We start from the raw sequence: 27,023 nt of genomic DNA on the forward strand, positions 1-27,023 counted from the left end.
GAGCTATATATATATATATGTGTGCAGTGTGTGTATATATGAGCTATATATATATATATGTGTGTGCAGTGTGTGTATATATGAGCTATATATATATATATGTGTGCAGTGTGTGTATATATGAGCTATATATATATATATGTGTGTGCAGTGTGTGTATATATGAGCTATATATATATATGTGTGCAGTGTGTGTATATATGAGCTATATATATATATGTGTGTGTGCAGTGTATATATGAGCTATATATATATATGTGTGTGCAGTGTGTGTATATATGAGCTATATATATATATGTGTGTGCAGTGTATATATGAGCTATATATATATATATGTGTGTGCAGTGTGTGTATATATGAGCTATATATATATATGTGTGTGCAGTGTGTGTATATATGAGCTATATATATATATATATATGTGTGCAGTGTGTGTATATATGAGCTATATATATATATATGTGTGTGCAGTGTGTGTATATATGAGCTATATATATATATATGTGTGTGCAGTGTGTGTATATATGAGCTATATATATATATGTGTGTGCAGTGTGTGTATATATGAGCTATATATATATATGTGTGTGCAGTGTGTGTATATATGAGCTATATATATATATATGTGTGCAGTGTGTGTATATATGAGCTATATATATATATATGTGTGTGCAGTGTGTGTATATATGAGCTATATATATATATATGTGTGCAGTGTGTGTATATATGAGCTATATATATATATATGTGTGTGCAGTGTGTGTATATATGAGCTATATATATATATATGTGTGCAGTGTGTGTATATATGAGCTATATATATATATGTGTGTGTGCAGTGTATATATGAGCTATATATATATATGTGTGCAGTGTGTGTATATATGAGCTATATATATATATGTGTGTGCAGTGTATATATGAGCTATATATATATATGTGTGTGCAGTGTGTGTATATATGAGCTATATATATATATGTGTGTGCAGTGTGTATATATGAGCTATATATATATATATATATGTGTGCAGTGTGTGTATATATGAGCTATATATATATATATGTGTGTGCAGTGTGTGTATATATGAGCTATATATATATATGTGTGTGCAGTGTGTGTATATATGAGCTATATATATATATGTGTGTGCAGTGTGTGTATATATGAGCTATATATATATATGTGTGTGCAGTGTGTGTATATATGAGCTATATATATATATATGTGTGTGCAGTGTGTGTATATATGAGCTATATATATATATGTGTGTGCAGTGTGTGTATATATGAGCTATATATATATATGTGTGTGCAGTGTGTGTATATATGAGCTATATATATATATGTGTGTGCAGTGTGTGTATATATGAGCTATATATATATATGTGTGTGCAGTGTGTGTATATATGAGCTATATATATATATATGTGTGTGTGCAGTGTATATATGAGCTATATATATATATGTGTGTGCAGTGTGTGTATATATGAGCTATATATATATATGTGTGTGCAGTGTGTGTATATATGAGCTATATATATATATATGTGTGTGCAGTGTGTGTATATATGAGCTATATATATATATATGTGTGTGCAGTGTGTGTATATATGAGCTATATATATATATATGTGTGTGCAGTGTGTGTATATATGAGCTATATATATATATATGTGTGTGCAGTGTGTGTATATATGAGCTATATATATATATATGTGTGTGCAGTGTGTGTATATATGAGCTATATATATATATATGTGTGTGCAGTGTGTGTATATATGAGCTATATATATATATGTGTGTGCAGTGTGTGTATATATGAGCTATATATATATATGTGTGTGCAGTGTGTGTATATATGAGCTATATATATATATATGTGTGTGCAGTGTGTGTATATATGAGCTATATATATATATGTGTGTGCAGTGTGTGTATATATGAGCTATATATATATATATGTGTGTGCAGTGTGTGTATATATGAGCTATATATATATATATGTGTGTGCAGTGTGTGTATATATGAGCTATATATATATATGTGTGTGCAGTGTGTGTATATATGAGCTATATATATATATATGTGTGTGTGCAGTGTGTGTATATATGAGCTATATATATATATATGTGTGCAGTGTGTGTATATATGAGCTATATATATATATATATGTGTGCAGTGTGTGTATATATGAGCTATATATATATATATGTGTGTGTGCAGTGTATATATGAGCTATATATATATATGTGTGTGCAGTGTGTGTATATATGAGCTATATATATATATGTGTGTGCAGTGTGTGTATATATGAGCTATATATATATATATGTGTGCAGTGTGTGTATATATGAGCTATATATATATATGTGTGTGCAGTGTGTGTATATATGAGCTATATATATATATATGTGTGTGCAGTGTGTGTATATATGAGCTATATATATATATATGTGTGTGCAGTGTGTGTATATATGAGCTATATATATATATGTGTGTGCAGTGTGTGTATATATGAGCTATATATATATATGTGTGTGCAGTGTGTGTATATATGAGCTATATATATATATATGTGTGTGTGCAGTGTGTGTATATATGAGCTATATATATATATATGTGTGCAGTGTGTGTATATATGAGCTATATATATATATATATGTGTGCAGTGTGTGTATATATGAGCTATATATATATATATGTGTGTGTGCAGTGTATATATGAGCTATATATATATATGTGTGTGCAGTGTGTGTATATATGAGCTATATATATATATATGTGTGCAGTGTGTGTATATATGAGCTATATATATATATATATATGTGTGCAGTGTGTGTATATATGAGCTATATATATATATATGTGTGTGCAGTGTGTGTATATATGAGCTATATATATATATATGTGTGTGCAGTGTGTGTATATATGAGCTATATATATATATGTGTGTGCAGTGTGTGTATATATGAGCTATATATATATATGTGTGTGCAGTGTGTGTATATATGAGCTATATATATATATATGTGTGTGCAGTGTGTGTATATATGAGCTATATATATATATGTGTGTGCAGTGTGTGTATATATGAGCTATATATATATATATGTGTGTGCAGTGTGTGTATATATGAGCTATATATATATATGTGTGTGCAGTGTGTGTATATATGAGCTATATATATATATGTGTGTGCAGTGTGTGTATATATGAGCTATATATATATATATGTGTGTGTGCAGTGTGTGTATATATGAGCTATATATATATATATGTGTGCAGTGTGTGTATATATGAGCTATATATATATATATATGTGTGCAGTGTGTGTATATATGAGCTATATATATATATATGTGTGTGTGCAGTGTATATATGAGCTATATATATATATGTGTGTGCAGTGTGTGTATATATGAGCTATATATATATATGTGTGTGCAGTGTGTGTATATATGAGCTATATATATATATATGTGTGCAGTGTGTGTATATATGAGCTATATATATATATGTGTGTGCAGTGTGTGTATATATGAGCTATATATATATATATGTGTGTGCAGTGTGTGTATATATGAGCTATATATATATATATGTGTGTGCAGTGTGTGTATATATGAGCTATATATATATATGTGTGTGTGTATATAGGAGGCTGTGAGCGTGCGGCGGTGACAGGACATGATGTAACCCGGTGCTGACGCTTTGCCCCCGCTGCTGCCAGCTGTCACACCCCGGCCTCCGCTCCTCACCTCCTCGCCGGCCGGCATACGATGTCCTCCTGAGTATAGGGCCCCGCTCCGCTCCGTCCCTCTGGGTGTCCCCGGCTCACAGCGGCCCCATCTCCGGCCTGCACCCCCCTCACTCACACACGGAACCGGAAGCTGCATACAGAGGCCCGCCCACCAACGTCTCCACTGACAGCCACTTCCTCCAATCCGTGGCCAGGGATCCTGACAGGCAGCTACTTCTCCCTGTCAGAATTGCTATGGATACCGGCTAGTGCCCGCCCTCAGCGTACACGTGATCCCTTCCCCAGCGCCCTCTGGTTGCCGTAGCAACGGCCGTGACACAGTCTCTCCTCCATCTTACTTGTGCAATCCCCAAAACTCCCAGTATACTATACACCCATTCTGTGCCAACCCCAGTAATCCCCAGTATATACCCACCCTGTGCCAGCACCAGTAATTCCCAGTATACTATACACCCATTCTGTGCCATCCCCAGTAACTCCCAGTATACTATACACCCATTCTGTGCCATCCCCAGTAACTCCCAGTATACTATACACCCATTCTGTGCCAACCCCAGTAATCCCCAGTATACTATACACCCATTCTGTGCCAACCCCAGTAATCCCCAGTATATACCCACCCTGTGCCAGCACCAGTAATTCCCAGTATACTATACACCCATTATGTGCCATCCCCAGTAACCCCCAGTATACTATACACCCATTATGTGCCATCCCCAGAATATACCCACCCTGTGCCAGCACCAGTAACTCCCAGTATACTATACACCCATTATGTGCCATCCCCAGTAACCCCCAGTATACTATACACCCATTATGTGCCATCCCCAGTAACCCCCAGTATATACCCACCCTGTGCCAGCACCAGTAACTCCCAGTATACTATACACCCATTATGTGCCATCCCCAGTATCCCCCAGTATACTATACACCCATTATGTGCCATCCCCAGTAACCCCCAGTATATACCCACCCTGTGCCAGCACCAGTAACTCCCAGTATACTAAACACCCATTCTGTATTTTGTGCCATCCCCAATATACACACACCCTGTGCCAGCACCAGTAACCCCCAGTATACTATACATGTATTCTGTGCCAGCACCAGTATATGCCCATATACACCCACCCTGTGCCAGCCCAAGTAACCCCAGTATACTATGCACCCACCCTGTGCCAGCCCCAGTATACTACAAACCCACCCTGTGCCAGCCCCACTATATACCTACCCTGTGCTATCCCCAGTAACCCCCAGTATACTATACACCCATTCTGTGCCATCCCTAGTAACCCACAGTATTTATTATTTATTTATTTATTAACAGTTTCTTATATAGCGCAGCATATTCCGTGGCGCTTTACAATTGTAAGCATTAATAGAACAAAACTGGGTAATAACAGACAGATATATAGGGAGGAAGGCCCTGCTCGCAAGCTTACAATCTATAGGGAAATAGGCATTGATACACAAGGATAGGTGCTATATATTGCAATTTGGTCCAGCCAGGCTGCAGAGTTTCTTGGTTGGCTGCATGATCCAGTCACACAGGAATGTCGACCAAATGTCATGAGGATGTGAGAGAAAGACAATGTGTGAGGTTGTGTGTGGACTGTAAAAATGGGATGTAATTAGATATAGAAGCTATGAAGGTTATGTGGGAGGTTCTGGAATCTGATAAGCTTGCCTGAATAGGTGAGTTTTCAGGGAACGCTTGAAGGATTGGAGCATACTTACCTACCCTCCCGATTTGGTCGGGAGCCTCCCGAAAATCAGGGTGCCGCTCCCGACCTCCCGGGAAGGCAGGCAAGTCTCCCGGCTGCCACCGATCCCTCCTGGCCCACCCCAATTGTTTGTAAAACCCCCGGCAGCGAAGGGGGGCGGTGACGCGATTCGCGTCATTTTGGCACCGCCCCCTGCATCACACTGCTTGTAATATCGGCAGTGTGTAGCGGGGGCGGGGCCAAAATGACGCGCTCACGTGGCTCCGCCCACAAAACATGTAATCTGGCTGGCCACGCCCCCATTTGCTGGCCACGCCCCCCAGCAAAGCCGATCTGGCTGCTCCCTCCCGGAAGGGGTAGCCAGATAGTCGGCAAGTATGGATTGGAGACTAGAGGAAAGTCTTATTGTGCGAAGTAGTTCATTCCATAGAGTGGGTGCAGCGCAAAGAAAGTCCTGTAACCATGAATGGGAGCAAGTAATGCATGGGGATGAGATACGAAAATCTTGTGCTGAGCGGAGAGGTCGGGTTGGGAGATATTTTGAGATGAGTGAAGATATGTATGTTGGTGTGGTTTGGTTAATAGCCTTATGTGTAAGTGAAAGTATTTTGTATTGAATACGGTAGAAAACCGGCAACCAATGGAGGGACTGACAGAGTGGGGCAGCAGAAGAAGAACGTTTCGCAAGGAAGATAAGCCTTGCAGCTGCATTCATAATGGATTGTAATGGCGATAGCCTGTTTTTGGGAAGACCAGTAAGGAGGCTATTGCAATAGTCAATGCGGGAAATAATGAGTGCATGGATTAGAGTTTTTGCAGTGTCTTGTGTGAGATATGGTCGAATTTTGAATATGTTTTTTAAATGTATGTAACATGATTTTGAGACAGATTGAATGTGGGGAACAAAGGACAGTTCAGAGTCAAGGATGACACCAAGGCAGCGAGCTTGTGGGGCAGGGTGGATGGTCGAGGTATCAACAGTGATAGAGAGATCAGGTTGGTAACTGTTATTGGCCGGTGGAAATATAATTAATTCTGTTTTAGAAATATTAAGTTTCAGGTGGCGAAATGACATCCAAGATGAAATGGCAGAAAGACATTCAGTGACACGGACCAATACAGATGGAGATAAATATGGAGAGGATAGGTAGATTTGAGTATCATCCGCAAACAGATGGTACTGAAATCCAAAAGAGCTGATTAGTTTGCCAAGAGAGGTGGTATAGATTGAGAATAGCAAAGGACCTAAGACAGAGCCTTGCGGTACTCCAACTGATAGAGGTAGCGAAGAGGAGGCAGAATCAGAAAAACGAACAGTAAAAGAGCGATCAGATAGGTAGGAAACCAAGAAAGAGCTGTGGGCCTTATTCAGAGCCGGACGCTCTGACCAGAGCGCTCGCTCTAAATCAGGGCCCTCCTACCTAAAAATGGAGGGGCCTCATGGACGCTCGCATAGTTGTGGGTTACCACCCACAGTTTATGCGAGCGTCCATGATGATGGTCGCGATGGTCAAGACCATCGGGCTTGCGACGAGAATCTCGCTGACGCAAGCCCTGGAGTGATTTTTGCTCTATCAGAGCCAAAATCACTCCAACTGACATCACTTGTGATGTCAGTGGGGCCGGACTCAGACGGTAGGCGTTCCCATGGGAACGCCTCTGTCTGGCAGCCACGCCCACCAAAGTGGGCGTGCTGTCACTCACCATAAACAGCACGGCCCCTTTGGTGCGAGACCCATAACGACGGCTTGGCCGTCGTTATTCGGGTCTCGCGCATGCGCACTACAGAGCTCCCTCCGTCATGCGCATGCACATTCGGGCACCATCGACCGGCTTGCGAGCGTTCTGCGCTCGCGAGCGGGTCTGAATTAGGCCCAGTGTCCTTAAGACCTAGGGATTGCAGTGTTTGTAGGAGAAGAGAGTGTTCAACAGTGTCAAAAGCAGCAGAGAGATCTAGAAGAATTAGTAGTGAGTAATGGCCTTTACCCTTGGCAGTGACAAGATCATTTACTACCTTAGTCAGTGCTGTCTCTGTGGAGTGTTGGGAATGAAAGCCGGACTGAAGTGGGTCCAATAAGTTGTGTGAGTTAAGAAAGTGTATGAGGCGTGTGTAGACAAGTCTCTCAAGTAGCTTGGAGGGGCATGGGAGTATATACTACCAACCCTGTGCCAGCACCAGTAACCCCCAGTATACACCCACCATGTGCCAGCACAAATAATCCCCAATATACACCTACCCTGTGCTAGCCCCATTAACCTCCCTGTCCGGTAGTCATCCATCCTGTGGCAGTTGCCAACTCTCCCTCATTGTCAGGGAGAGTCCCTGAAATAGCAGCTGTCTCCCTGAAGAGTCCAGCAATCTCCCTGATTGTACCTTACCCCCATTATGAAGGTGCTTTATAAAAAAAATATCTGAGATATATACTGTACATTCAGATGGGATCATTAGTATAATTTCCCTGCATTGGGTATAAAGCACAATGATCCCTATGGCTACATGCATTAGTGTAATGTCCCTGCATTGGGTACAAGGCACAATGATCCCTATGGCTACATGCATTAGTGTAATGTCCCTGCATTGGGTACAAGGCACAATGATCCCTATGGCTACATGCATTAGTGTAATGTCCCTGCATTGGGTACAAGGCACAATGATCCCTATGGCTACATGCATTAGTGTAATGTCCCTGCATTGGGTACAAGGCACAATGATCCCTATGGCTACATGCATTAGTGTAATGTCCCTGCATTGGGTACAAGGCACAGTGATCCCTATGGCTACAGGCAGTTTCTGATAAGTATCAGTGTGTTTTCATCACCAAATAGATCTTACTAACTGCTTTGGGACACGTCCACTTTACTACCTCGCTCATAGGTGCTGTTTTCGCAATCTCCCTGAAATGCTTTTTCAAAAGTAGGCAAGTATGCATTAACCCCTTTGTCTCCTTTTTACATCATACACCCTTAACCCCTTCCTCTCTCCAGTATATACGCATCCTGTGCCAGCAATATGATCCTATATCAGCATAATTACCCCCTTACTCTTCTCTCTACAGTATACAGTACACATCCAGTGCCTGCATCCTTATTCTCTTCTTCCCCCTGTCCAGTATATAGCCATCTTATTCCTGAGCCTTATGCCCATTCTGTACCAGCACATGTAACCCCTTCCTCTCCTCTCCACAGTATACACCCATCCTGTGCCAGAACATGTAACCCCTTCCTCTCCTCTCCACAGTATACACCCATCCTGTGCCAGCACATGTAACCCCTTCCTCTCCTCTCTCCAGTATACATCCATCCTGTGCTAGCTCCATTAACTCCTTCCACTCCAATATACACCTAGTGTGCCAGCATCCTTAACCCTTCCCTTTGCTGTCACTAGCATAAATCCAGGGCCAATGCTTTCTTTAGGCAGCTGCCTAAGGGCACCGGAACATGAGGGGGCAGCTGCCTAAGGGCACCGGAACATGAGGGGGCAGCTGCCTAAGGGCGCCGGAACATGAGGGGGTAGTTGCCTAAGGGCGCCGGAACATGAGTGGGCAGCTGCCTAAGGGCGCTGGAACATGAGGGGGCAGCTGCCTAAGGGCTCTGGAACATGAGGGGGTAGCTGCCTAAGGGCACCGGAACATGAGGGGGCAGCTGCCTAAGGGCGCCGGAACATGAGGGGGTAGTTGCCTAAGGGCGCCGGAACATGAGGGGGCAGCTGCCTAAGGGCGCCAGAACATGAGGGGGTAGCTGCCTAAGGGCGCCGGAACATGAGGGGGCAGCTGCCTGAAGGCGCCGGAACATGAGGGGGCAGCTGCCTAAGCGCGCCGGAACATGAGGGGGCAGCTGCCTAAGGGCGCCGGAACATGAGGGGGCAGCTGCCTAAGGGCGCTGGAACATGAGGGGGCAGCTGCCTAAGGGCTCTGGAACATGAGGGGGTAGCTGCCTAAGGGCACCGGAACATGAGGGGGTAGTTGCCTAAGGGCACCGGAACATGAGGGGATAGCTGCCTAAGGGCGCCGGAACATGAGGGGGTAGCTGCCTAAAGGCGCCGGAACATGAGGGGGTAGCTGCCTAAGGGCGCCGGAACATGAGGGGGTAGCTGCCTAAGGGCGCCGGAACATGAGGGGGTAGCTGCCTAAGGGCGCCGGAACATGAGGGGGTAGCTGCCTAAGGGCGCCGGACAATGAGGGGGTAGCTGCCTAAGGGCGCCGGAACATGAGGGGGTAGCTGCCTAAAGGCGCCGGAACATGAGGGGGCAGCTGCCTAAGTGCGCCGGAACATGAGGGGGCAGCTGCCTAAGGGCGCCGGAACATGAGGGGGCAGCTGCCTAAGGGCACCGGAACATGAGGAGGCAGCTGCCTAAGGGCGCCGGAACATGAGTGGGCAGCTGCCTAAGGGCGCCGGAACATGAGGGGGCAGCTGCCTAAGGGCGCCGGAACATGAGGGGGCAGCTGCCTAAGGGCGCCGGAACTTGAGGGGGTAGCTGCCTAAGGGCGCCGGAACATGAGGGGGTAGCGGCCTAAGGGCACCGGAACATGAGGGGGTAGCTGCCTAAGGGCACCGGAACATGAGGGGGTAGCTGCCTAAGGGCACGGGAACATGAGGGAGTAGCTGCCTAAGGGCACCGGAACATGAGGGGGTAGTTGCCTAAAGGCGCCGGAACATGAGGGGGTAGCTGCCTAAGGGCGCCGGAACATGAGGGGGTAGCTGAGTAAAGGCGCCGGAACATGAAGGGGTAGCTGCCTAAGGGCGCCGGAACATGAGGGGGTAGCTGCCTAAGGGCGCCGGAACATGAGGGGGTAGCCGTCTAAGGGCGCCGGAACATGAGGGGGTAGCTGCCTAAGGGCGCCGGAACATGAGGGGGTAGCTGTCTAAGGGCGCCGGAACATGAGGGGGTAGCACGCTGAGGCTGCCTAGGAGAAAAATGAAGGATTTCTAGACCAGGGGTCAGCAACCTTTTTACTTTCCAATGCATTATTATATATAGTGCATCCGGAAAGTATTCACAACGCTTCACTTTTTCCACATTTTGTCATAGTACAGCCTTATTTAAAAAAATGGAATACCCCATAATGACAACATGTGAAAAACATTTTTTTTTAGATTTTTGCAAATTTAATAAAAAAAAAAAAAAAAACACTAAGAAATCACATGTACATAAGTATTCATGGCCTTTGCCAGAAAGCTCAAAATTGAGCTCAGGTGCGTTTCCACTGATCATCCTTGAGATGTTCCTATAGCTTAATTGGAGTCCACCTGTAGTAAATTCAGTTGATTGGACATGATTTCGAAAGGCATATACCGGTCTATATAAGGTCCCACACTTGACAGTGCATGTCAGAGCACAAACCAATCATGAAGTCCAAAAAATTGTCTGTAGACCTCCTAGACAGGAGGCACAAATCTGGGGAAGGGTACAGAAAAAGTTTTCCAAACTGCACCTGAAGGACTCTCAGACCATGAGAGACAAAGATTGAACTCTTTGGCGTGAATGCCAGATGTTCTGTTTGGAGAAAACCAGGCACCGCTCATCACCAGGCCAATACCATCCCTACAGTGAAGCATGGTGGTGGCAGCATCATGCTGTGGGGGTATTTTTCAGCGGCAGGAACTGGGAGACCAGTCAGGATAGAGGGAAAGATGAATGTAGCAATGTACAGAGACATCCAGGATGAAAACCTGCTCCAGAGCGCTCTTGACCTCAGACTGGGGTGACGGTTCATCTTTCAGAAGGACAACGACCCTAAGCATACAGCCAAGATATCAAAGGAGTGGCTTCAGGGCAACTCTGTGAATGTCCTCGAGTGGCCCAGCCAGAGCCCAGACTTGAATCCAATTAAACATCTCTGGCAAGCCTATGTACAGTATAGGGGGCCATAGATTTGTGGCGTCATACTCTCTTACAGATATACTTAGAATTGGCCGTATTAATGATCGGTATTCACCCAGAGAATAAAATCTCTCCAGCACACAGAAGTGTTCCATGTAATAAATACAGTGCGGACATCCCCGGCTGTATTTCAAGAGGAAACACAATAAATTAGTCTAAAAGATTAAAGTTAGTAAAGATCCTAAAGGAGAAACAAGTTAAAGGTTGATGCTAAAGCTTTACTGTGTGACCCTGTGCACAACTAAGTGAAAATTTGATTAGCTATGTACTAAGATGGTAAAGTGCACCTTGAAATGCGCTAAAAGTAAGCGCATTTGCCCACCTAATGCGTATCTCAGGATTTCCTGTTGGTAAAGGACCCATAACAAGGTGTAATTCCTTTAGATCAGTTACAGCCAGCTACACATCATGGATCTAGATTCCTATCACATGGCCTATGCAATGTCACCCTATTGGAATGGAATGAAAAGGTTTAAATTGGGTGTACTGACATGGCCGCCCAGCGCTTCAAAGCGGAGAGTACACATATGGCAGCCAAGCCGCGCAGGCGCAGAGGGGAAGCCGCGCAGGCGCAGTGCTGGAGCTGAGCCTTGTTGCCGGAAGTAGACAGTGACAGAGACACACAGGTGAGTATGGAGGAGCGACACCGGCAGCGGCTGCGGCGGAACCGGATGGCGCTGGTCACCTCCATGCAGGTGGCAGATCTCTGGGACCCACTGGTGCAGAATGGGGTCTTCAGCAATGACATGGTGGAGGAGATCCAGGTGAGGCGGCACCGGACGTATGGGGCAGTGGCTGGGGGCAACGGGGACATTACCCTCAGGAGGGGTAGTAATGGTATTACACGGAGGGGCTGTAATACCTGTTCTTATAGTGAGGGGAGTGTGTATGTGTATGGGGTAGTAATGATATTACATAGAGGGGTAATAGTGACATTATAGTGAGGAGAGTGTGTATGTGGGGGGTAGTAATGTATTACATAGAGGGTAATAGTGACATTATAGTGAGGAGAGTGTGTATGTGTGGGGGTAGTAATGATATTACATAGAGGGGTAATAGTGACATTATAGTGAGGGGAGTGTGTAAGTGTGCGGGGTAGTAATGTATTACATAGAGGGTAATAGTGACATTATAGTGAGGGGAGTGTGTATGTGGGGGGTAGTAATGTATTACATAGAGGGGTAATAGTGACATTATAGTGAGGAGAGTGTGTATGTGGGGGGTAGTAATGATATTACATAGAGGGGTAATAGTGACATTATAGTGAGGAGTGTGTATGTGGGGGGTAGTAATGTATTACATAGAGGGGTAATAGTGACATTATAGTGAGGAGAGTGTGTATGTGTGGGGGTAGTAATGATATTACATAGAGGGGTAATAGTGACATTATAGTGAGGGGAGTGTGTAAGTGTGCGGGGTAGTAATGTATTACATAGAGGGTAATAGTGACATTATAGTGAGGGGAGTGTGTATGTGGGGGGTAGTAATGTATTACATAGAGGGGTAATAGTGACATTATAGTGAGGAGAGTGTGTATGTGGGGGGTAGTAATGATATTACATAGAGGGGTAATAGTGACATTATAGTGAGGAGTGTGTATGTGGGGGGTAGTAATGTATTACATAGAGGGGTAATAGTGACATTATAGTGAGGAGAGTGTGTATGTGTATGGGGTAGTAATGTATTACATAGAGGGTAATAGTGACATTATAGTGAGGAGAGTGTGTATGTGGGGGGTAGTAATGTATTACATAGAGGGTAATAGTGACATTATAGTGAGGGGAGTGTGTATGTGGGGGGTAGTAATGTATTACATAGAGGGTAATAGTGACATTATAGTGAGGAGAGTGTGTATGTGTGGGGGTAGTAATGATATTACATAGAGGGGTAATAGTGACATTATAGTGAGGGGAGTGTGTAAGTGTGCGGGGTAGTAATGTATTACATAGAGGGTAATAGTGACATTATAGTGAGGGGAGTGTGTATGTGGGGGGTAGTAATGTATTACATAGAGGGGTAATAGTGACATTATAGTGAGGAGAGTGTGTATGTGGGGGGTAGTAATGATATTACATAGAGGGGTAATAGTGACATTATAGTGAGGAGTGTGTATGTGGGGGGTAGTAATGTATTACATAGAGGGGTAATAGTGACATTATAGTGAGGAGAGTGTGTATGTGTATGGGGTAGTAATGTATTACATAGAGGGTAATAGTGACATTATAGTGAGGGGAGTGTGTATGTGGGGGGTAGTAATGTATTACATAGAGGGGTAATAGTGACATTATAGTGAGGAGAGTGTGTATGTGGGGGGTAGTAATGATATTACATAGAGGGGTAATAGTGACATTATAGTGAGGAGTGTGTATGTGGGGGGTAGTAATGTATTACATAGAGGGGTAATAGTGACATTATAGTGAGGGGAGTGTGTATGTGGGGGGTAGTAATGTATTACATAGAGGGTAATAGTGACATTATAGTGAGGAGAGTGTGTATGTGTATGGGGTAGTAATGTATTACATAGAGGGTAATAGTGACATTATAGTGAGGGGAGTGTGTATGTGGGGGGTAGTAATGTATTACATAGAGGGGTAATAGTGACATTATAGTGAGGAGAGTGTGTATGTGGGGGGTAGTAATGATATTACATAGAGGGGTAATAGTGACATTATAGTGAGGAGTGTGTATGTGGGGGGTAGTAATGTATTACATAGAGGGGTAATAGTGACATTATAGTGAGGAGAGTGTGTATGTGGGGGGTAGTAATGATATTACATAGAGGGGTAATAGTGACATTATAGTGAGGAGAGTGTGTATGTGGGGGGTAGTAATGATATTACATAGAGGGGTAATAGTGACATTATAGTGAGGGGAGTGTGTATGTGTGGGGGTAGTAATGATATTACATAGAGGTGTAATAGTGACATTATAGTGAGGAGTGTGTATGGGGTAGTAATATATTATATAGAGGGGTAATAGTGACATTATAGTGAGGAGAGTGTGTATGTGTGGGGGGTAGTAGTAATGTATTACATAGAGGGGTAATAGTGACATTATAGTGAGGAGTGTGTATGTGGGGGGTAGTAATGTATTACATAGAGGGGTAATAGTGACATTATAGTGAGGAGAGTGTGTATGTGTGCGGGGTAGTAATGTATTACATAGAGGGGTAATAGTGACATTATAGTGAGGGGAGTGTGTATGTGGGGGGTAGTAATGTATTACATAGAGGGTAATAGTGACATTATAGTGAGGAGAGTGTGTATGTGGGGGGTAGTAATGATATTACATAGAGGGTAATAGTGACATTATAGTGAGGAGAGTGTGTATGTGGGGGGTAGTAATGTATTACATAGAGGGTAATAGTGACATTATAGTGAGGGGAGTGTGTATGTGTGGGGGGTAGTAGTGATATTACATAGAGGGGTAATAGTGACATTATTGTGAGGAGAGTGTGTATGTGTGGGGATAGTAATGTATTACATAGAGGGGTAATAGTGACATTATAGTGAGGAGAGTGTGTATGTGTGGGGGTAGTAATGTATTACATAGAGGGGTAATAGTGACACTATAGTGAGGAGAGTGTGTATGTGTGGGGGGTAGTAGTGATATTACATAGAGGGGTAATAGTGACATTATAGTGAGGAGAGTGTGTATGTGGGGGGTAGTAATGTATCACATAGAGGGGTAATAGTGACATTATAGTGAGGTGAGTGTGTATGTGGGGGGTAGTAATGTATTACATAGAGGGTAATAGTGACATTATAGTGAGGAGAGTGTGTATGTGTATGGGGTAGTAATGATATTACATAGAGGTGTAATAGTGACATAGTGAGGAGAGTGTGTATGTGTGGGGGTAGTAATGATATTACATAGAGGGGTAATAGTGACATTATAGTGAGGAGAGTGTGTATGTGTATGGGGTAGTAATGTATTACATAGAGGGTAATAGTGACATTATAGTGAGGAGAGTGTGTATGTGTATGGGGTAGTAATGTATTACATAGAGGGGTAATAGTGACATTATAGTGAGGAGTGTGTATGTGGGGGGTAGTAATGTATTACATAGAGGGGTAATAGTGACATTATAGTGAGGAGAGTGTGTATGTGTGCGGGGTAGTAATGTATTACATAGAGGGGTAATAGTGACATTATAGTGAGGGGAGTGTGTATGTGGGGGGTAGTAATGTATTACATAGAGGGTAATAGTGACATTATAGTGAGGAGAGTGTGTATGTGGGGGGTAGTAATGATATTACATAGAGGGTAATAGTGACATTATAGTGAGGAGAGTGTGTATGTGGGGGGTAGTAATGTATTACATAGAGGGTAATAGTGACATTATAGTGAGGGGAGTGTGTATGTGTGGGGGGTAGTAGTGATATTACATAGAGGGGTAATAGTGACATTATTGTGAGGAGAGTGTGTATGTGTGGGGATAGTAATGTATTACATAGAGGGGTAATAGTGACATTATAGTGAGGAGAGTGTGTATGTGTGGGGGTAGTAATGTATTACATAGAGGGGTAATAGTGACACTATAGTGAGGAGAGTGTGTATGTGTGGGGGGTAGTAGTGATATTACATAGAGGGGTAATAGTGACATTATAGTGAGGAGAGTGTGTATGTGGGGGGTAGTAATGTATCACATAGAGGGGTAATAGTGACATTATAGTGAGGTGAGTGTGTATGTGGGGGGTAGTAATGTATTACATAGAGGGTAATAGTGACATTATAGTGAGGAGAGTGTGTATGTGTATGGGGTAGTAATGATATTACATAGAGGTGTAATAGTGACATAGTGAGGAGAGTGTGTATGTGTGGGGGTAGTAATGATATTACATAGAGGGGTAATAGTGACATTATAGTGAGGAGAGTGTGTATGTGTATGGGGTAGTAATGTATTACATAGAGGGTAATAGTGACATTATAGTGAGGAGAGTGTGTATGTGTATGGGGTAGTAATGATATTACATAGAGGGGTAATAGTGACATAGTGAGGAGAGTGTGTATGTGTGGGGGTAGTAATGATATTACATAGAGGTGTAATAGTGACATTATAGTGAGGAGAGTGTGTATGTGTGGGGGTAGTAATGTATTATATAGAGGGTAATAGTGACATTATAGTGAGGAGTGTGTATGTGTATGGGGTAGTAATGTATTATATAGAGGGTAATAGTGACATTATAGTGAGGAGAGTGTGTATGTGTGGGGATAGTAGTGGTATTACATAGAGGGATAATAGTGACATTATAGTGAGGGGAGAGTGTATGTGGGGGGTAGTAATGTATTACATAGAGGGTAATAGTGACATTATAGTGAGGGGAGTGTGTATGTGGGGGGTAGTAATGTATTACATAGAGGGTAATAGTGACATTATAGTGAGGAGTGTGTATGTGGGGGGTAGTAATGTATTACATAGAGGGTAATAGTGACATTATAGTGAGGGGAGTGTGTATGTGTGGGGGGTAGTAGTGATATTACATAGAGGGGTAATAGTGACATTATAGTGAGGGGAGTGTGTATGTGTGGGGGTAGTAGTGATATTACATAGAGGGGTAATAGTGACATTATAGTGAGGAGAGTGTGTATGTGTGTATGGGGTAGTAATATATTATATAGAGGGTAATAGTGACATTATAGTGAGGTGAGTGTGTATGTGGGGGGTAGTAATGTATTACATAGAGGGGTAATAGTGACATTATAGTGAGGAGAGTGTGTATGTGGGGGGTAGTAATGATATTACATAGAGGTGTAATAGTGACATAGTGAGGAGAGTGTGTATGTGTGGGGGTAGTAATGATATTACATAGAGGGGTAATAGTGACATTATAGTGAGGAGAGTGTGTATGTGTATGGGGTAGTAATGTATTACATAGAGGGTAATAGTGACATTATAGTGAGGAGAGTGTGTATGTGTATGGGGTAGTAATGTATTATATAGAGGGTAATAGTGACATTATAGTGAGGAGAGTGTGTATGTGTGGGGATAGTAGTGGTATTACATAGAGGGGTAATAGTGACATTATAGTGAGGGGAGTGTGTATGTGGGGGGTAGTAGTGGTATTACATAGAGGGGGTAATAGTGACACTATAGTGAGGAGAGTGTGTATGTGTGGGGGTAGTAATGTATTACATAGAGGGTAATAGTGACATTATAGTGAGGGGAGTGTGTATGTGTGGGGGTAGTAATGTATTACATAGAGGGTAATAGTGACATTATAGTGAGGGGAGTGTGTATGTGGGGGGTAGTAATGTATTACATAGAGGGTAATAGTGACATTATAGTGAGGAGTGTGTATGTGGGGGGTAGTAATGTATTACATAGAGGGTAATAGTGACATTATAGTGAGGGGAGTGTGTATGTGTGGGGGGTAGTAGTGATATTACATAGAGGGGTAATAGTGACATTATAGTGAGGGGAGTGTGTATGTGTGGGGGTAGTAGTGATATTACATAGAGGGGTAATAGTGACATTATAGTGAGGAGAGTGTGTATGTGTGTATGGGGTAGTAATATATTATATAGAGGGTAATAGTGACATTATAGTGAGGAGAGTGTGTATGTGTGGGGGTAGTAATGATATTACATAGAGGGGTAATAGTGACATTATAGTGAGGGGAGTGTGTATGTGGGGGGTAGTAATGTATTACATAGAGGGTAATAGTGACATTATAGTGAGGAGAGTGTGTATGTGGGGGGTAGTAATGATATTACATAGAGGGGTAATAGTGACATTATAGTGAGGAGAGTGTGTATGTGGGGGGTAGTAATGTATTACATAGAGGGTAATAGTGACATTATAGTGAGGAGAGTGTGTATGTGGGGGGTAGTAATGTATTACATAGAGGGTAATAGTGACATTATAGTGAGGGGAGTGTGTATGTGTGGGGGGTAGTAGTGATATTACCTAGAGGGGTAATAGTGACATTATTGTGAGGAGAGTGTGTATGTGTGTATGGGGTAGTAATATATTATATAGAGGGTAATAGTGACATTATAGTGAGGAGAGTGTGTATGTGTGGGGGTAGTAATGATATTACATAGAGGGGTAATAGTGACATTATAGTGAGGGGAGTGTGTATGTGGGGGGTAGTAATGTATTACATAGAGGGTAATAGTGACATTATAGTGAGGAGAGTGTGTATGTGGGGGGTAGTAATGATATTACATAGAGGGGTAATAGTGACATTATAGTGAGGAGAGTGTGTATGTGGGGGGTAGTAATGTATTACTTAGAGGGTAATAGTGACATTATAGTGAGGAGAGTGTGTATGTGGGGGGTAGTAATGTATTACATAGAGGGTAATAGTGACATTATAGTGAGGGGAGTGTGTATGTGTGGGGGGTAGTAGTGATATTACCTAGAGGGGTAATAGTGACATTATTGTGAGGAGAGTGTGTATGTGTGTATGGGGTAGTAATATATTATATAGAGGGTAATAGTGACATTATAGTGAGGAGAGTGTGTATGTGTGGGGGTAGTAATGATATTACATAGAGGGGTAATAGTGACATTATAGTGAGGGGAGTGTGTATGTGGGGGGTAGTAATGTATTACATAGAGGGTAATAGTGACATTATAGTGAGGAGAGTGTGTATGTGGGGGGTAGTAATGATATTACATAGAGGGGTAATAGTGACATTATAGTGAGGAGAGTGTGTATGTGGGGGGTAGTAATGTATTACATAGAGGGTAATAGTGACATTATAGTGAGGAGAGTATGTATGTGGGGGGTAGTAATGTATTACATAGAGGGTAATAGTGACATTATAGTGAGGGGAGTGTGTATGTGTGGGGGATAGTAGTGATATTACATAGAGGGGTAATAGTGACATTATTGTGAGGAGAGTGTGTATGTGTGGGGGTAGTAATGTATTACATAGAGGGGTAATAGTGACATTATAGTGAGGAGAGTGTGTATGTGTGGGGGTAGTAATGTATTACATAGAGGGGTAATAGTGACACTATAGTGAGGAGAGTGTGTATGTGTATGGGGTAGTAATGATATTACATAGAGGGGTAATAGTGACATTATAGTGAGGGGAGTGTGTATGTGTGTGGGGTAGTAATGTATTACATAGAGGGGTAATAGTGACATAGTTAGGGGAGTGTGTATGTGGGGGGTAGTAATGTATTACATAGAGGGGTAATAGTGACATTATAGTGAGGAGAGTGTGTATGTGTGGGGGGTAGTAGTGGTATTACATAGAGGGGTAATAGTGAGATTATAGTGAGGAGAGTGTGTATGTGTGGGGGTAGTAATGTATTACATAGAGGGGTAATAGTGACATTATAGTGAGGGGAGTGTGTATGTGGGGGGTAGTAGTGGTATTACATAGAGGGGGTAATAGTGACATTATACTGAGGAGAATGTGTATGTGTGGGGAGTAGTAATGTATTACATAGAGGGGGTAATAGTGACATTATACTGAGGAGAGTGTGTATGTGTGGGGAGTAGTAATGTATTACATAGAGGGGTAATAGTGACATTATAGTGAGGAGAGTATGTATGTGGGGGGTAGTAATGTATTACATAGAGGGTAATAGTGACATTATAGTGAGGGGAGTGTGTATGTGTGGGGGGTAGTAGTGATATTACATAGAGGGGTAATAGTGACATTATTGTGAGGAGAGTGTGTATGTGTGGGGGTAGTAATGTATTACATAGAGGGGTAATAGTGACATTATAGTGAGGAGAGTGTGTATGTGTGGGGGTAGTAATGTATTACATAGAGGGGTAATAGTGACACTATAGTGAGGAGAGTGTGTATGGGGTAGTAATGATATTACATAGAGGGGTAATAGTGACATTATAGTGAGGGGAGTGTGTATGTTTGTGGGGTAGTAATGTATTACATAGAGGGGTAATAGTGACATAGTTAGGGGAGTGTGTATGTGGGGGGTAGTAATGTATTACATAGAGGGGTAATAGTGACATTATAGTGAGGAGAGTGTGTATGTGTGGGGGGTAGTAGTGGTATTACATAGAGGGGTAATAGTGAGATTATAGTGAGGAGAGTGTGTATGTGTGGGGGTAGTAATGTATTACATAGAGGGGTAATAGTGACATTATAGTGAGGGGAGTGTGTATGTGGGGGGTAGTAGTGGTATTACATAGAGGGGGTAATAGTGACATTATACTGAGGAGAGTGTGTATGTGTGGGGAGTAGTAATGTATTACATAGAGGGGTAATAGTGACATTATAGTGAGGAGAGTGTGTATGTGTGGGGGGTAGTAATGTATTACATAGAGGGGTAATAGTGACATTTATTGTGAGGGGAGTGTGTATGTGTGGGGGGTAGTAATGTATTACATAGAGGGGTAATAGTGACATTATAGTGAGCAGAGAGGGGGTATTAGTGGTATTACTGAGAGCAGATAGGGGGTAATAGTGGTATTACTGAGAGTAGAGAGGCTATATAAGTGGTATTATATAGAGCAAAGAGCGGTGTAACAGTGGTATTATATAGAGTGTATTACAGGTGCCATGGAATATTTTTACGCAGGGCATATTTATCAGCGATTATTTTATATGAGGGTTCTATGTGTGAATTATGTTCTATCCGTAACTTCCAGTCAGTCTTGTATATGTACAGATCTGTTCTTACATATTTTTGCTGCAGTCGGGCCAAGAAGCCCCTCTCTGTGCGCCACAGTCTGTGAGACTCTGCTAGCGCCGGAAGTCTTTTTTGCTAAAAATGAATTTGTTGCAATGCCATGAAACCTGGACACACCAGCAGCCTGTGCCGATTAATGTGATATGTGACACTTGTATATCTGTGTGTGACCGAGTCTCTGAATCTGTATATGCGGTGCTAGAATTCAGCGGTCACAGCTTTTTTCATACCAAATTCAGTTGTGCTTCATATACAGACTCGGGAGCACACAGATATACAGGTGTCACATATCACATTACTCAGCGCTGTCTGCTATATACACACTCAGGAGCACACAGATATACAGGTGCCACATATCACATTACTCAGCATAGTCTCCCATATACAGACTCAGGAGCACACAGATATACAGGTGTCACATATCACATTACTCAGCGCAGTCTCCCATATACAGACTCAGGAGCACACAGATATACAGATGTCACATATCACATTACTCAGCGCAGTCTCCCATATACAGACTCAGGAGCACACAGATATACAGGTGTCACATATCACATTACTCAGCGCAGTCTGCTATATACAGACTCAGGAGCACACAGATATACAGGTGCCACATATCACATTACTCAGCGCAGTCTGCTATATACAGACTCAGGAGCACACAGATATACAGGTGCCACATATCACATTACACAGCGCAGTCTCCCATATACAGACTCAGGAGCACACAGATATACAGATGTCACATATCACATTACTCAGCGCAGTCTCCCATATACAGACTCAGGAGCACACAGATATACAGGTGCCACATATCACATTACACAGCGCAGTCTCCCATATACAGACTCAGGAGCACACAGATATACAGATGTCACATATCACATTACTCAGCTCAGTCTCCCATATACAGACTCAGGAGCACACAGATATACAGATGTCACATATCACATTACTCAGCGCAGTCTCCCATATACAGACTCAGGAGCACACAGATATACAGGTGTCACATATCATATTACTCAGCGCAGTCTCCCATATACAGACACAGGAGCACACAGATATACAGGTGTCACATATCATATTACTCAGCACAGTCTCCTATATACAGACTCAGGAGCACACAGATATACAGGTGCCACATATCACATTACTCAGCGCAGTCTCCCATATACAGACTCAGGAGCACACAGATATACAGGTGTCACATATCACATTACTCAGCACAGTCTCCCATATACAGACTCAGGAGCACACAGATATACAGGTGTCACATATCACATTACTCAGCGCAGTCTCCCATATACAGACTCAGGAGCACACAGATATACAGGTGTCACATATCACATTACTCAGCGCAGTCTGCTATATACAGACTCAGGAGCACACAGATATACAGGTGCCACATATCACATTACTCAGCACAGTCTCCCATATACAGACTCAGGAGCACACAGATATACAGGTGTCACATATCACATTACTCAGCGCAGTCTCCCATATACAGACTCAGGAGCACACAGATATACAGGTGTCACATATCACATTACTCAGCACAGTCTCCCATATACAGACTCAGGAGCACACAGATATACAGGTGTCACATATCACATTACTCAGCGCTGTCTGCTATATACACACTCAGGAGCACACAGATATACAGGTGCCACATATCACATTACTCAGCATAGTCTCCCATATACAGACTCAGGAGCACACAGATATACAGGTGCCACATATCACATTACTCAGCATAGTCTCCCATATACAGACTCAGGAGCACACAGATATACAGGTGTCACATATCACATTACTCAGCGCAGTCTCCCATATACAGACTCAGGAGCACACAGATATACAGGTGTCACATATCACATTACTCAGCACAGTCTCCCATATACAGACTCAGGAGCACACAGATATACAGGTGTCACATATCACATTACTCAGCGCTGTCTGCTATATACACACTCAGGAGCACACAGATATACAGGTGCCACATATCACATTACTCAGCATAGTCTCCCATATACAGACTCAGGAGCACACAGATATACAGGTGCCACATATCACATTACTCAGCATAGTCTCCCATATACAGACTCAGGAGCACACAGATATACAGGTGTCACATATCACATTACTCAGCGCAGTCTCCCATATACAGACTCAGGAGCACACAGATATACAGATGTCACATATCACATTACTCAGCGCAGTCTCCCATATACAGACTCAGGAGCACACAGATATACAGGTGTCACATATCACATTACTCAGCGCAGTCTGCTATATACAGACTCAGGAGCACACAGATATACAGGTGCCACATATCACATTACTCAGCACAGTCTCCCATATACAGACTCAGGAGCACACAGATATACAGGTGCCACATATCACATTACACAGCGCAGTCTCCCATATACAGACTCAGGAGCACACAGATATACAGATGTCACATATCACATTACTCAGCGCAGTCTCCCATATACAGACTCAGGAGCACACAGATATACAGGTGCCACATATCACATTACACAGCGCAGTCTCCCATATACAGACTCAGGAGCACACAGATATACAGATGTCACATATCACATTACTCAGCGCAGTCTCCCATATACAGACTCAGGAGCACACAGATATACAGATGTCACATATCACATTACTCAGCGCAGTCTCCCATATACAGACTCAGGAGCACACAGATATACAGGTGTCACATATCATATTACTCAGCGCAGTCTCCCATATACAGACACAGGAGCACACAGATATACAGGTGTCACATATCATATTACTCAGCACAGTCTCCTATATACAGACTCAGGAGCACACAGATATACAGGTGCCACATATCACATTACTCAGCGCAGTCTCCCATATACAGACTCAGGAGCACACAGATATACAGGTGTCACATATCACATTACTCAGCGCAGTCTCCCATATACAGACTCAGGAGCACACAGATATACAGGTGTCACATATCACATTACTCAGCGCAGTCTCCCATATACAGACTCAGGAGCACACAGATATACAGGTGTCACATATCACATTACTCAGCGCAGTCTCCCATATACAGACTCAGGAGCACACAGATATACAGGTGCCACATATCACATTACACAGCGCAGTCTCCCATATACAGAATCAGGAGCACACAGATATACAGGTGTCACATATCACATTACTCAGCACAGTCTCCCATATACAGACTCAGGAGCACACAGATATACAGATGTCACATATCACATTACTCAGCGCAGTCTCCCATATACAGACTCAGGAGCACACAGATACACAGGTGTCACATATCACATTACTCAGCACAGTCTCCTATATACAGACTCAGGAGCACACAGATACACAGGTGTCACATATCACATTACTCAGCGCAGTCTCCTATATACAGACTCAGGAGCACACAGATATACAGGTGTCACATATCACATTACTCAGCGCAGTCTCCCATATACAGACTCAGGAGCACACAGATATACAGGTGTCACATATCACATTACTCAGCACAGTCTCCTATATACAGACTCAGGAGCACACAGATATACAGGTGTCACATATCACATTACTCAGCACAGTCTCCCATATACAGACTCAGGAGCACACAGATATACAGGTGTCACATTACTCAGCGCAGTCTCCCATATACAGACTCAGGAGCACACAGATATACAGGTGTCACATATCACATTACTCAGCACAGTCTCCCATATACAGACTCAGGAGCACACAGATATACAGGTGTCACATATCACATTACTCAGCACAGTCTCCCATATACAGACTCAGGAGCACACAGATATACAGGTGTCACATATCACATTACTCAGCGCAGTCTCCCATATACAGACTCAGGAGCACACAGATATACAGGTGCCACATATCACATTACTCAGCGCAGTCTCCCATATACAGACTCAGGAGCACACAGATATACAGGTGTCACATATTACATTACTCAGCGCAGTCTCCCATATACAGACTCAGGAGCACACAGATATACAGGTGCCACATATCACATTACTCAGCGCAGTCTCCATATACAGACTCAGGAGCACACAGATATACAGATGTCACATATCACATTACTCAGCGCAGTCTCCTATATACAGACTCAGGAGCACACAGATATACAGGTGTCGCATATCACATTACTCAGCACAGTCTCCCATATACAGACTCAGGAGCACACAGATATACAGGTGTCACATATCACATTACTCAGCACAGTCTCCCATATACAGACTCAGGAGCACACAGATATACAGGTGTCACATATCACATTACTCAGCGCAGTCTCCTCCCATATACAGACTCAGGAGCACACAGATATACATGTGTCACAGATCACATTACTCAGCGCAGTCTCCCATATACAGACTCAGGAGCACACAGATATACAGGTGCCACATATCACATTACACAGCGCAGTCTCCCATATACAGACTCAGGAGCACACAGATATACAGGTGTCACATATCACATTACTCAGCACAGTCTCCCATATACAGACTCAGGAGCACACAGATATACAGATGTCACATATCACATTACTCAGCGCAGTCTCCCATATACAGACTCAGGAGCACACAGATATACAGGTGTCACATATCACATTACTCAGCACAGTCTCCTATATACAGACTCAGGAGCACACAGATATACAGGTGTCACATATCATATTACTCAGCGCAGTCTCCTATATACAGACTCAGGAGCACACAGATATACAGGTGTCACATATCACATTACTCAGCGCAGTCTCCCATATACAGACTCAGGAGCACACAGATATACAGGTGTCACATATCACATTACTCAGCACAGTCTCCTATATACAGACTCAGGAGCACACAGATATACAGGTGTCACATATCACATTACTCAGCACAGTCTCCCATATACAGACTCAGGAGCACACAGATATACAGGTGTCACATTACTCAGCGCAGTCTCCCATATACAGACTCAGGAGCACACAGATATACAGGTGTCACATATCACATTACTCAGCACAGTCTCCCATATACAGACTCAGGAGCACACAGATATACAGGTGTCACATATCACATTACTCAGCACAGTCTCCCATATACAGACTCAGGAGCACACAGATATTACAGGTGTCACATATCACATTACTCAGCGCAGTCTCCCATATACAGACTCAGGAGCACACAGATATACAGGTGCCACATATCACATTACTCAGCGCAGTCTCCATATACAGACTCAGGAGCACACAGATATACAGATGTCACATATCACATTACTCAGCGCAGTCTCCTCCCATATACAGACTCAGGAGCACACAGATATACATGTGTCACAGATCACATTACTCAGTGCAGTCTCCCATATACAGACTCAGGAGCACACAGATATACAGGTGTCACATATCACATTACTCAGCGCAGTCTCCATATACAGACTCAGGAGCACACAGATATACAGGAGTCACACATCACATTACTCAGCGCAGTCTCCCATATACAGACTCAGGAGCACACAGATATACAGGTGTCACATATCACATTACTCAGCACAGTCTCCTATATACAGACTCAGGAGCACACAGATATACAGGTGTCACATATCACATTACTCAGCGCAGTCTCCTCCCATATACAGACTCAGGAGCACACAGATATACAGGTGTCACATATCACATTACTCAGCGCAGTCTCCTATATACAGACTCAGGAGCACACAGATATACAGGTGTCACATATCACATTACTCAGCGCAGTCTCCCATATACAGACTCAGGAGCAGACAGATATACAGGTGTCACATATCACATTACACAGCGCAGTCTCCCATATACAGACTCAGGAGCACACAGCTATGCAGGTGTCACATATCACATTACTCAGCGCAGTCTCCCATATACAGACTCAGGAGCACACAGCTATGCAGGTGTCACATATCACATTACACAGCGCAGTCTCCCATATACAGACTCAGGAGCACACAGATATACAGGTGTCACATATCACATTACTCAGC

The 27,023-nt window shown here is 43.1% G+C and overlaps 1 protein-coding gene across 1 annotated transcript in view; it reads right to left on the reverse strand.

Moving 5' to 3' along the window:
- Positions 1-3,953, reverse strand: part of DNAJC16 (DnaJ heat shock protein family (Hsp40) member C16) — a 50,700-nt gene extending 46,747 nt beyond the window's left edge. The window contains exon 1 of the mRNA XM_088466466.1: positions 3,759-3,953. The gene's annotated coding sequence lies outside the window, so the exon portion shown is untranslated. The remainder of the gene's footprint in view (positions 1-3,758) is intronic.
- Between the last annotated feature and the right edge of the window lie 23,070 nt (positions 3,954-27,023).

The sequence above is a fragment of the Taudactylus pleione genome, unplaced genomic scaffold (assembly GCF_031769625.1).
Source record: "Taudactylus pleione unplaced genomic scaffold, aTauple2 ptg003151l, whole genome shotgun sequence".
NCBI classification, from domain to species: Eukaryota; Metazoa; Chordata; class Amphibia; order Anura; family Myobatrachidae; genus Taudactylus; species Taudactylus pleione.